The following is a 9603-nucleotide window of genomic DNA, read 5'->3' as shown; positions in this document are numbered from 1 at the left end:
AAACCAAGACCTCCTCCTAGTGGCTAGCCCAGCCACTCACGCTTCACTCATGCCATCACCTTCTCATCACCACTCCATTCGCTCCTCCACTCCATTCACTCCATCCCGACTCTCACTCTAGATTCCCACACCTGAAATGAGAAACAGTGTCAATATCACATACGATAAATTTTCATAACCTTCCCTGGTGATTAGGATTACCCCGCATACCATCCCTTAACCACAAAACATAACCAACCTCCCCAGGCATGTCCTTGGGCAACCATTACCCAAGAAAATTATTTACATAACAGAAAGAAATATATTTTGTGACACAACCCTATTCTTTCCCTACCTTCTACCTATCCCCACAAAACCCATCACCCCACCATACAAGAGGCTAGCTCCGGCCCCAAAGTTCTAGGATTACTCCGAGCTAGGCCCCAAAGTTTTTCCCAGGTTAGGGACCAGGCCAAAGCTGACCTCCCAGTGCCCAACACCATTTTTTTTTTTTTTTTTTTTTTTTTCTTTTTAAATATACATACATATATATATACACTCCTCCCACCACCCCCCAAAAACCCCCACCCAAAACCTCACTAACCCCTCTATCCCTACATAACATCCCATACAAATCAAAATCCTACCCGCCACCCCGTCTCAAGAGTTGCGCAGGTTCGGCGTCCTCAAGCCTTAACATCCATATCACTTTATAAAACAAAAAGGCTAGGGTGATTGAAACTACAGCCCTACACCAGGAAGAAGCTTGAACGGCTAGGGCACGCTAAAAGAAAAGCCTCTCCATAAGCGGGAGGCCTTACGTGCTCCCAGCCTTTCAAACTCCAAAGAGCGCACCTTCACCAGGTCACCAAGGATGTTACTACATACCTCTTCCCTTTGGAGGGTCTTTCTTCCCGTCGAAACTAGACACCGCGCGTTCCACGTGTAGAACCTGACCACTGCACTAACTAGAAATAAAGTGCATCGGTCCCTGTCACCAACTTCTCTGTACGCCCCATAGGCCCACTCGGCATAGGAGAGGCTCTCCATCTCTGGCCACCCGATGGAGATCCCCACCTGGTTGTATACCTCTATATTGAGAGGACACTGAAGCAGGAAGTGCTCCATGCTTTCCAGCGTGTCGCCACACTCCTCCCGGGGACAATCCCTTTCATCAGAGTTCCTGTACTTCAAGTTTCCCCTCACATATAACTTACCATGGAAGCAGCGCCAGGTCAAGTCCCAATACTTCTGGGGGATCCTGTTTGAATTCAAAAGCGTCAGTCCCTCCCTCAGATCCCTACCTGGGCAGTCCTTGAGGGCCAAGGATGCCTGGAAATAGGAGGCGATCACCCTAATGTCGAGGAGTTTCCTCGGCAGCGTGATCACCTCATCCTTCCCCAGACACCATCGACGGACAACCTTCAGAACCGGGGCAACGTAAGCCGGGAGATGCCCCCGCTGCGATCGAAGATCCTTCACTCGCCCTCCGTTCTCCCATTCCTGGAAGAAAGGCTGAAACCACACCTTGCAAGAAGCTACCCACAGAGGAGCCCTCTCTTTGTAGAGGATTGCCAAATTACATTTAAGAAAAGTGTTCACTAGGAACACTACCGGGTTGACCATACCCAACCCACCTTGTCTCCTTGTTAGGTAAGTCACCTCTCTCTTAACTAGGTTCAGCCTGTTTCCCCATAACAATTGGAAAAACAGGCTGTAGACCCGTGTCCAGAAGGGTTCTGGCAAGATACAAATGCTGCCCAGAAAAATAAACAATGGGAGCAGGTATGTTTTGCCCAAGTTGATCCTTTCTCTGAAGGTCAAAGTCCAACCTTTCCACTGGTTCACCCTTTTGGTGGCAATCTGCAGTCTGCTCTCCCAATTTTGAGTAGGATAGTCACCTCTGCCGAAATTTATGCCCAGAACTTTTGCAGTGTCTTGGGGCACAGGGAGGGTGTCTGGGAGACAAAAATCTGCGTCTCCCACTCCCAACCAGAGACTTTCGCACTTATCCAGATTGATCTTGGACCCAGACGCGTCCGAGTAGCGATCTACCTCGGACATCACCCATTCCGCCTCCCCTTGCGAGGAGACGAAGATAGTGACATCGTCGGCATACGCTATCGTCCTTACTGCAGACTCCACGACCGCCAGGTCCATCCTCACACCCACCAACGCCCCGCGATCAATCCTCACAAGGAAGGGGTCGATCGCGAACACGTATAGCAGCGGGCTAAGAGGACAACCCTGACGGACACCAGAGTCCACAACGAAAGGACGACCAACCCAACCGTTCACCAGTGGGAAAGTCTCAGCCCCAGCGTACAATGTTTTCAGCCAATTCACAAACCCCCCAGGCAGACCGTATCTCAAAAGGGTGGACCAGAGATACTCATGATCAACTCTGTCAAACGCTTTTGCCTGATCCAAAGACAGCATGTACCCCTTCCAGTGCCCAGCTCTGCCCTGTTCCACCGCCTCCCTGACACCCAGGACAGCACTAAAGGTGCTTCGACCTGGGACAGTGCAGTGCTGGACTCCCGAGAGGAGCTGTGGTGCAAACTCGACCAACCTGTTAAACAGTACTTTTGCCAGAATCTTCCGGTCCGTATTGAGAAGCGCTATGGGACGCCAGTTCTCAATACGGGACGGATCTTTACCCTTTGACAGCAGGATCAAGGCTGACCTACCCATTGACTTTGGCAGAGCGCCCGAGGATAGGCACTCATTTAAAACCCCAGTCAAGAGGGGAATCAAAGCTTCCCCAAAGGTCTTATAGAACTCGGACGTTAAGCCATCCGGTCCCGGCGATTTCTTAAGAGCTAACCCTTCAATCGCCCTCTTTACTTCCTCTTCCTTGATTTCCTCTGTCAAAACGCCAAGAGAGGGGCTTATCCTTGGCTCCGGAATGGTTTCAGCCAGGAAAGCCGACATTTTGTCTCGATCTAGTTCCTTCCTACTCAAGAGGTGTGAGTAGAAAGATCTGACCACCTCCAGGATCCCTGATTTGGACCTGTTCAGGGATCCCGTACTATCAATCAGTCCTGCCACATATTTGCAATCCACTGACATCCTACAGTTTTTGTAAGGGTCGGGCGAGCGATACCTCCCGAAGTCCCTCTCAAAAACCAAGGACGTGTGCCTATCATACTGACACCTCTTAAGCAAGGACTTCACACAGGAGATATCCTTGCGGCTACCTCCTGTCGAGACAAGCTGCTCGAGTTTCCTTCTTAGGTCCTGGTACAGACAGTGTCCGGCCAGGCTCCTAAAGTTGGAAAGCTGGCGGAAGAATTTTGCCGCACGTTTCTTGAGCATCTCCCACCACTCTGACTTACTGTTACAAAGGCCCAAAAGAGGTACCTGGCTCTGCAGAAAATCCTCGAAGGACTGTCTGACTTCCGCTTCTTCCAGGAGTGCCGAATTCAATCTCCAAAAGCCCCTTCCCATCCGATGGGTCTCTGCAACGTTCAAAGAAAAAACAATTAAACAGTGATCGGAGAATTCTACCTCCTCAACCACAAGTGGCGAGAAGACAGCCTCCCCCTTCAAATAAAACCTGTCTATTCTAGATCTAATCTGACTACCCCTATGGTATGTGTAACCACTGTGGTCCGGGGTGTGCCTGATGTGGACATCCTCCAGACGAGCCTCACTAACTATGCTATTTAAAGCGACGCTGTCATAACCCAGCCTGTCTTTGGAGCCCCTCCGGTCCTTCTGCCTCACAACTGTGTTGAAGTCTCCTCCAAAGACCACCTGACGGCTGGTAAAAAGAAAAGGCTTGATCTTCATAAAGAGGCATTTGCGGTCCCACTTGGTTTGCGGACCGTAGATGTTTATGAGCCTAAGCTCTTGCCCCTTCATGAAGACGTCCAAGACCAGACACCTCCCCATTTCTACCTCGATCACTCGTCGGCATTTTACCTCTGTTGTCCTGAAAAGGACAGCCACTCCGCTATACGGCTCGGCCGCAAGAGACCAGTAAGATGGCCCGTGCCTCCACTCCCTTCTGGCCTTATGCACTGATGCCAGGTCTGGCACCCTGGTCTCCTGCAAAAATAAAACATCGGCCTCAACCCGGCCGAGAAAATCAAAGGCCGTGAATCTGGCCGCATCTGACCTAATGCTGGCGACATTAATACTCGCCAGGGTCAACGGAGTAGGTACCGCCATCAAGAGTGATCGAGTTCGACCGCTAGCTTCTTCCCTCCCCCAGTTAGCCCGTCGCTATCTGGGTCCGGGGAATCTTCGTTGCCTCTCTTGAGACTTACACCCGAGAGATCCATATCCTTAGCCAAGTCTTTCACCTCTGGAACCAAAAGAGGAGAGAGTGAGTCCACAACATTACAAACAATATTTACACTCCCATCCCCCGCCACCACCCCCGCCACCATCCCCGTTTCCCCACCCCCCCCTTTGTCCACTAGTGCCGTGACAACCCCCTCCCCAGGCATTTGGCCTACTACCTGGTTCGAGGGTCCAGCACCTCCCGAAGGACCCGACCTTCGCACCGATACCTCACCCCCGCCCTCCTCTTCTTCCGAAGAGGAGGAGATGTCCTCCCGAAGGGCTTGGTACCGGTTGGAGAGCCCTATCAGGGGGGAGCCAGTCAAGCCCTCCTTTGGGATCTGGCCGGTCTTGGATGTTTTTAATTTAGGAGCCCTGGTCTTGCATAGGGTCTTCCTACCAGTGTCCTCTCTTTTGTCTTGCCCCCTCACTTCGTCCTCGTCCAAACTTCCATAGTACGAGGACCCACTAGAGGGGGCTTCTCCTCTCCTCCTCACCAGTCTCCTGATCTCTTCCTCTACCCCACCGTCCCCAAGGGCCTCCGCAGACATACCAGCCTCCTGAGGGACGGCAGACTGAACCCCATGGCTTTGGGGCCCCCCCTGCTCCCTCTCAAGTCGGCGGCACTCCTGCCTCTTCGTTTTAGAAGGAGGCAGGGTCCTTACCTTCCTCGACCCTATCACCCCTCCATCCTCCCCAGCCCCCTCCCCAGCGACACCATCACCACGACCACTACCACTGGCAAGGCTAGGCGCCACCGGGTTGAAGACCAGGTTGGCGAATGAGCGCGGACAGCGGCTAAAGGGGTGACCTAGGTCACCGCACAGGTTACACCTAATGTCCTTACAAGTGGCGGCAAGATGGCCCAAAGCCCCACACAGCGCACACCTCCTCTCCTTACACTGTGCGCTAAAGTGTGTGGGGCTGCCGCACTTGTGACAGACTTTCGGCTGCCCCTGGTAAAAGACCAGGATCCTGTCCCTCCCCAAGAAAGCAGAGGAGGGCATGTGGGACACCGAGTTCCCCTGGACCTTTAACTTCACGGAAAAGGTCCAGGCACCAGACCAAATCCCGTGCTCGTCCCGATTTTTTTGGGGCATTCCTTTGACCTCGCCATACCTCTCCACCCAGGTCATTATATCCATGCAAGAGAGTGACTCATTACTAGTCAAGATGGTCACTCTCTTGATGACCTCACTCTGCCTTGAAACGGCCTGAACGGCGAAACCCTGCCACTGGGGCAATGCCCGTGCCAGCTCATGACGGGACCAGAAGGATTCCAACCCCTCTGCCGTCATGAAGCTGACATCGAACACCGAGGTGCCGTAGGGATGGATCAGGGCATAGATATCATTAGCCCTAAATCCCATCTCCAGGAGCAGCTCCACAACCCTAGATCTTGGGGGGCTAGCTTCCTTACTGACCCACCGGAGACGGGCCACATTCCTGCGGACACCCCCGGGTCCCCCTGTCGGAAGAGACAACACTGGTGGTCCCTTCCCTTGGTTTTCTCGGAAGGCAGCCTGTCCGTACTTCTCGTACCAGAAAGACAGGTCAACCTGCTCACCCCCTATTTGGACAGAGCTCTCGCCTCTCCTTAGGGCCTCCGCAAGGCGCCGTTGCAAGTTACCATGCACGGCACCCGCGGACAAAGGGGCACTCGGGCCCGCTGCGGCTGCAGCATAGGACCTTCCCACCTGTACAGCTCCCGGAGCCCCAGTAGACACTTTGACAACAGGCGCCCCACTTTCCAGTGAGCCCCCCCTTGGGCTAACCTCCATCAATCCCCCTTCCGGGCCATCTCCGGGAGCTGCATCCACCTCCTGTAATTCCATATGCTCCTCACCCCCATTCAAAATCATACCCCAATTTACACCCCCATCCACACCATTTACGCCATTTACGTCCCCCAACCCCTCTCCCACCATTATTTCCTCCCCAGAAACATTCCCCCCATCATCTTCCATCACAATTGAATTTTCACTTTTTTCACCCCCATTCACACCACATGCGTTTTTGCATGCGTTTTTTCCTGCAGGCGCGTTTTCCTGCCTGCAGGCCTCTTTCACCCTTGCTGAGCCAGCCATAATGTCAGAATTTGTTTCCCTGGTTGCTTCCCCCTCCACCTGGCGCAACTTTGCAGGGGAGAGCACCACTCTGGGCACCAACTTGTTCTCCCCCAAGGGGATACACATAGCACCCGTGCCCAGCTGCTTGGGACTGAGCACTACATTCTTATTTGCCACCAAACTGTCTGGCCTCTCAGCCAGTATCGCCACCGCACTGCTACCGCCACTAGATCTGGCGGCAGCAGTGCCACTGATCTTCGGAGCCTGCCGAGCAGGGGGGCTACACATAATCTCCCCTCCGTCAGACCCCCGATCCACTGCAGGATCAGGAGTGGGCTGACCAGAGGGGTTTGCAATGGCATCCCGGGGGACAGGGAGTACGTCGGGCTTACAAAGGGGTACAAACACAAGACGCTCCTCCATGACTGGAGTCCTACCTGCCTTCTCCGCCTTCCGCCTCCTTCTCCTTTCGGCCTTGCTAGACGGGTCGTCCGACACCGGATCCCCTCCGAATGTGAAATCCCCGAAGTTCACCGGTGGGGACTGTACCCGCCTAGTCCTGGCCGTCAGGAGTCCCCCGGGACCGCCACCGCGTCCGGTCTCCTCCGACTCCGACCACGACTCCTCTGAGCCCTCGGAACTGCTCAGCGACACGAGGACACCCGATGGTCGGTGCCTCGCTCCATCTTGCACCTTTAACTCAGGTTTCACAGCACGCTCCTGTTGTGCACAAGGGAGGCTGCCCTCTGATACCTGGCTGCACTCAGACACCTGTGCCTCGCTTCCTCCCTGCTTGATTGAGGCAGACTCAGGGATTAACTCCTGGCTTGCCTCCTGGCTTGTGTCTTGGGCCGATTCCTGGGCCGATTCCTGGCCCTGTTCCAATGCTCTTTTCCCCAGAGACTTTTTCCATCTTAACAGTCTCTGGCGAAAACTCCCTGAGGACTGCAAAATCAAGTCCAGCCTGGTCTCCAGGAAGCTTATACGCTCCTTCAGCTCCTTTATCTTCTTTGAAATTGCCGGTCTTTTATTCTTTGAACAGTGATCCGCGCGATACCGTTGATCAGCAAGAGACTGCTTCAGGGCCAGTCTCTCCTCCTCTGAAGCCATGTACAGGCTCGTAACTGCCGTTATCCTTTGCCGGAACTGCTGTTGCGGCTCCCTCGGGGCTAATACCGGCCAGTCCTCGAGCCGGTACTCGAGGTCCTCCATATCCAGGATTTCGCCTAGTGCCCCGTGCGACACCACGGAGCACCAGGCAGTCTCTGACATACCCGGCACCTCTCGTCCGCTCTCTCCCTTGTCACTCCTTTCACCGGCGGCATCCACCGCCGCGAGCTTTACTCCTGCAGCGGCTCCCGCCATTGCGCCGGCTGCCGCTGCGGGCCTCTCCGTCCTTCCTCCAGTCCGACTCACTGTGTCCAAGGCGAGTGGAGCCTTCACGTCCCCGCGGCTGTGCTGGCTCAAATCTTCATTGGAGCCGCCGCTCCTCAAGCACATCCTCCCTGACCGTCGTAGCATGCCGGCTGCCTCCTCCATCTTGCGGCCACTCTCCCGCCCGGCTTCGGCGGCCAGTGTGTCCTCCTCCTTACTCACCCCCGACTCCGGGGTCTCTCCCCAGGACCCCACTCCTCCTGGGAAAGGAGTGGGGACCCTGCCTGGAACTCCAGCCGGATCCAGCAAGGGTTTTTCGGCTTAATGTGAAAAACAGCACAAACAATTTTCTCACACCTCTCCCCTCAGGGAGCAAGCCTGTTCTGACACCAGCACACACAAACTCCTCCTCTTCCCGTGGCTGCTGGCACCAGTCTTGCCCTCCAATGGATCCTCGTTAAAGGATTTAAAGTGTACTCATTCCAATTACAGAGCCTCGAAAGAGTCCTGTATTGTTATTTTTCGTCACTACCTCCCCGGGTCGGGAGTGGGTAATTTGCGCGCCTGCTGCCTTCCTTGGATGTGGTAGCCGTTTCTCAGGCTCCCTCTCCGGAATCGAACCCTGATTCCCCGTTACCCGTGGTCACCATGGTAGGCGCAAAAAGTACCATCGAAAGTTGATAGGGCAGACGTCCGAATGTATCGTCGCCGTCACGGGGACGTGCGATCGGCCCGAGGTTATCTAGAGTCACCAGAGCGGCCGGGGAGAGCGTAGGGAGGGCCGGAGCCCGACCCCACCGCCCAAGCCCTCGGATTGGTTTTGGTCCTATAAATGCACGCGTTCCGGGTGGTCAGCGCTCGTAGGCATGTATTAGCTCTAGAATTACCACAGTTATCCAAGTAACGGTTGGAGCGATCAAAGGAACCATAACTGATTTAATGAGCCATTCGCAGTTTCACTGTACCGGCCGTGTGTACTTACACGTGCATGGCTTAATCTTGGAGACAAGCATATGCTACTGGCAGGATCAACCAGGTAGTCCCCCCTTCCATCGAAGTGCTGAGACTACCTTCATTTATTGCGCTCGGGAGGTGGGCGGCCTCGCAGTGCCAGGGGGACAAGACGACTTTCCAAGGCAGCAGAGAAAGTCCAGGACCTTTGCAGAGAATAGGTCAACCAAGAGCCCCGCGGGAGGTCGCAGCTGGCTGCCAACTTGGTACCGGTACAACCTGGTCACCGCTCGGAAGCGGCCCAGGTCTGCAGGACATGGGTTGGCATAACTGCTACGACGCGCCCCAGGACAATCCCGGCTACCTGCTCTCACCGACGGCCCAGCTCGAAACCTGCCGAGCAGGAGGACACCTTCAAACAACCGACCCCCCTTCCAAGGCATCGGAAGACAGTCGAGGACACATGGAAAGAGAGCAACCAAGAGCCCCGTTGTTGGACGCAGATTGGCACTGAGACCGCAACCAGGTTTCGCGACCACATAAATGTAAGTCAACCGGGGTGTTCAATATGCCACTGTGACGCTTCAGGACAGTCCGGGCTACATACTCTCACCGCGGGCCAGCTCTCAACCTGCCGAGGAGGAGGATGCCTTCAAACAACCGACCGACCCTTCCAAGGCATCGGAAGACATTCGAGGACACATGGAAAGAGAGCAACCAAGAGCCCCGTTGTTGGACGCAGATTGGCACTGAGACCGCAACCAGGTTTCGCGACCACATAAATGTAAGTCAACCGGGGTGTTCAATATGCCACTGTGACGCTTCAGGACAGTCCGGGCTACATACTCTCACCGCGGGCCAGCTCTCAACCTGCCGAGGAGGAGGATGCCTTCAAACAACCGACCGACCCTTCCAAGGCATCGGAAGACATTCGAGGACA

The sequence above is a fragment of the Rhinoderma darwinii genome, chromosome 9 (genome assembly GCF_050947455.1).
Source record: "Rhinoderma darwinii isolate aRhiDar2 chromosome 9, aRhiDar2.hap1, whole genome shotgun sequence".
In the NCBI taxonomy this organism is placed as follows: Eukaryota; Metazoa; Chordata; class Amphibia; order Anura; family Rhinodermatidae; genus Rhinoderma; species Rhinoderma darwinii.
Note: the sequence above shows the minus strand (reverse complement) of the source record.